The sequence below is a fragment of the Oncorhynchus tshawytscha genome, linkage group LG30 (assembly GCF_018296145.1).
Source record: "Oncorhynchus tshawytscha isolate Ot180627B linkage group LG30, Otsh_v2.0, whole genome shotgun sequence".
In the NCBI taxonomy this organism is placed as follows: Eukaryota; Metazoa; Chordata; class Actinopteri; order Salmoniformes; family Salmonidae; genus Oncorhynchus; species Oncorhynchus tshawytscha.
The window spans coordinates 33,247,251-33,251,227 of NC_056458.1; positions in this window are offsets into that span (position 1 = coordinate 33,247,251).

A 3,977-nucleotide genomic window follows, 5' to 3' on the forward strand; every position below is an offset into this window, starting at 1 on the left:
TTGTGGACTACAGGAAAAAGATGAATGAGCACGCCTCCTTTTCATCGACGGGGCTGCAGTGGAGCAGGTTGGGAGATTCAAGTTCCTTGGTGACCACATCACCAACAAACTAACATGGTCGATGCACACGATGACAGTTGTGAAGTAGGCACGACAAAACCTATTCCCCCTCAGGAGACTGAAAAGATTTGTCATGGGTCCTCAGATCCTCAAAAGGTTCTACAGCTGCACCATCGAGAGCATCCTGACTGGTTGCAGCACTGTCTGCTATTGCAACTGAATGCAAGGCACGACAGAGGGTAGTGCGAAAGGCCCAGTACATCACTGGGGCCAAGCTTCCTGCCATCCAGGACCTTTATACCAGGCGGTGTCAGAGGAGGGCCCTAAAAATTATCAAAGACTCCAGCCAACCCAGTCACAGACTGTTCTCTCTGCTACCACACGGCAAGCGGTACCGGAGCTTCTGCCGAAGTCGATTCCTCTCCTTGTTCGGGCGGTGTTTGGCGATCGACGTCACCGGTCTTCTAGCCATCTCCGATCCATTTTTCGGTACCGGAGCTTCTGCCGAAGTCAGTTCCTCTCCTTGTTCGGGCGGTGTTTGGCGATCGACGTCACCGGTCTTCTAGCCATCTCCGATCCATTTTTCATTTTCCATTTGTTTTGTCTTGTTTACCCACTCACCTGGTTTTCATTCCCTCATTACGTGTTGTGTATTTAACCTTCTGTTCCCCCCATGTCTTTGTGTGTTATTGTTTGTTTGTAAGTGTTTGTGCACATGTTGACTGGCGCGCGTCGGGTTTTGTACTCAAGTTGTTATTTTCTTGATGCCCTTGGTTTTGGAATTAAACTGCTCCGGCTATTATCTAGTTCTTCTCTCCTGCGTCTGACTTCCCTGCCACCAGTTACGCACCCCTTACAGCCAAATCTAGGTCCAAGAGGCTTCTAAACAGCTTCTACCCCCAAGCCATAAGACTCCTGAACATCTAGTCAAATGGCTACCCAGACTATTCACATTGCCCCCTCTCCACACTGCTGCCACTCTCTGTTGTCATCTATGCATAGTCACTTTAATTAACTATACCTACACGTACATACTACCTCAACTAACCGGTGCCCCCGGAACCCCCCTGTATATATTGACTCTGTACCGGCACCCCCCTGCATATATTGTTATTTTTTGCTGCTCCTCCTTTAATTACTTGTTACTTTTATCTTATTCTTATCTGTATTTTTTGAAACTGCACTGTTGGTTAGGGGCTCGTCAGTAAGCATTTCACTGTAATGTCCTGTTGTATTCAGAGCATGTGACTAATACAATTTGATTTGATTTGATTTGACTTCTAACCCTAGTTGTAGTTAGCATGGTGAATCCAGAATTTCCTATGTTCACTATTTTTCACTATGAACAATACTGAACGTAGCATTCATTCTGGATTCATCAATCTAAGTTGTAGTTGTATTCTAAAATACACAAACATCCATGTTAGCTTTAGAAATATCTTTCACATAGTATAAAAAAAAACATTGAAACAGTTTGCAACAGCATGCAGATACTATCATCAACCCACCCTCAGATTAGGACAAGACCAAGAAAGTCTGTAGACCTTTTAGTGGCAGGTAAAAAGGGGCAGGTTTAAAGGTTAGTTAAGATTTTCCCACACTTTTTTGGTATAAGTTGTCAAGCAAAACAAAATGTGAAAAATACCCAAATGCTTCACCAGCTCCCCTCCCAATCTCAGATCCTTATCTTACCTTCTTTATACATTCTCTCTAGCTTTGGTGAGCAAAGAAGGAACTTTGCAAATAATGCATTGTTTTCTCTGAAGACTGTGGCTAACGTCATGAAATTGTTCAAAAAAACTCCACATCATACTGCAGTCAATGATGGCAAAAACTGCTGAGGGTCCTGCAGAAGTGGCCACATCATTGCTGAGTGGTGAATGTGAGAGGCTTGTGGTGGTTAATTTCTGTATTATCAAATGAGGAGAGACAAACTTATCACACAAGTCAGAGTTATACTTAAACTAAATCTTTAATAAGAAGAGCTTTGCAATAGCAATGACTTTCAACGATTCACCATTTCTAATGAACCGTTGAGAGTGATAAAACAAAAGTACAAAGTTCTTTTAAAGCCAAGATACACCCCTCTCAACCTACATGATGAACAACAGATACATAGAATGGTCACAAGGTTAAGATCTGTATGAAAGATATCTATAATACATAGCAGACAGCAACTGCTGTGTCAACAGTTTTCATTGTATAGACCAGTGTCTGGCCCTCCTACTCCAAACTGGAACCATCTCACCCTGGTACGGTATAGAGCAGAAACATTAACTCATGTTCTCTGGAATGTTCTTTAGGTTTTATCACCCAAAGACATCGTAAATCTCCTCTGTCAGTGTTATCTCATAGAGGCCCATCCTCTGTAGAACACACACACACACACAATAGTTAACAGGATACTCTATTCTGTCGAATAAAACAACCATTATAATGCAATACAAACATTATAACATAATCATGCAATTTCCATGACAGGCTGCGCCATAGCTGTTTCCAGTCACGTGAAAGCAGACCACAGCATTGACAGCAATGTTGGCACTAACACAGGAACTCAGAGTTGTTCAACCTTTTCTGGAACAACCCATGTGTACTCGTAATAACTGAACAAGTCAAGAAAAGTCATGAATCTGTAGGTGCAATGCAGATAACCCGTACATTAAATCAGTTTCCTACATGTTCATTTAGCAATGAATGTCCACAGGATAGATATATTAGGTTTCACTTCAGTTATCTCCAAGTTAGAAAATTCAAATCATGCAAATCTCAAAAATAAGTCCTTAGCAGCAGTTGAGGACATTACATTAATTTACCAGTAATCATTGGCCAAAACACTCTCATCCAGAGGGATGCGCTATGGACATATTTAGGTCAAGTCATCAAAAGTGTCAACATGTAGTATGCATGGAAACCATACACTCTGATGGTCATTGTAAAGCAATGCATTTCCTTCTCCACATGACCTTGTATGCATCCTCCACATGCACTGTTTAGTTAGAACATTGTTTACAATAGCAAAAGTGAACGGGAAAAAAGGTTTGAAGTTCCTTTACCTGTCTGTGTCTTATTTTTAATTGTTTAACTACATAACTTGAAAGCCCTGATTGCTAAGGTCATTTTAAGATTTTAGGCTTAAATCTTTTCTGCCATTTTGGAACAGTGACTCACTACCCAAACCAGGTGCAACTGGTTTCAAGGTGGCAAGAAACGTCATGTGATGTACTACTGCTATCTGTTGGATGAACTGGGAATCAGACATCAATAGAAAGGTAGAGACTTCAGCTTTCCTCGTATGTACACTACTGTTCAAAGGTTTGGGGTCACTTAGAAATGTCATAGTTCTTAAAAGCAAAGCACATTTTTTTTGCCCATTGAAATATCATCAAATTGATCAGAAATACAGTGTAGATATTGTTAATGTTGTAAATGACTATTGTAGCTGGAAACGGCTGATATGTAATGGAATATCTACATAGGCGTACAGAGGCCCAGTATCAGCAACCATCACTCCTGTGTTCCAATGGCACGTTGTGTTAGCTAATCCAAGTTTATCATTTTATAAGGGTAATTGAGCATTAGAAAACTATTTTCCAATTATGTTAGCACAGCTGAAAACTGTTGTGCTCATTAAAGAAGCATTGAAACTGGCCTTTAGATTAGTTGAGAATCTGGAGCGTCAGCATTTGTGGGTTTGATAACAGGCTCAAAATGGCCAGAAACAAAGAACTTTCTTCTGAAACTCTTCTTGAAGGCTAATAAAATGAAAGCTATTCCATGCGAGAAATTGCCAAGAAATTGAAGATCTCGTGCAACGCTGTGGACTACCTCCTTCACAGAAAAGTGCGGGAGGCCCCAGAGCACAACTGAGCAAGTGGACATTTGAGTGTCTAGTTTGAGAAACAGACGGCTCACAA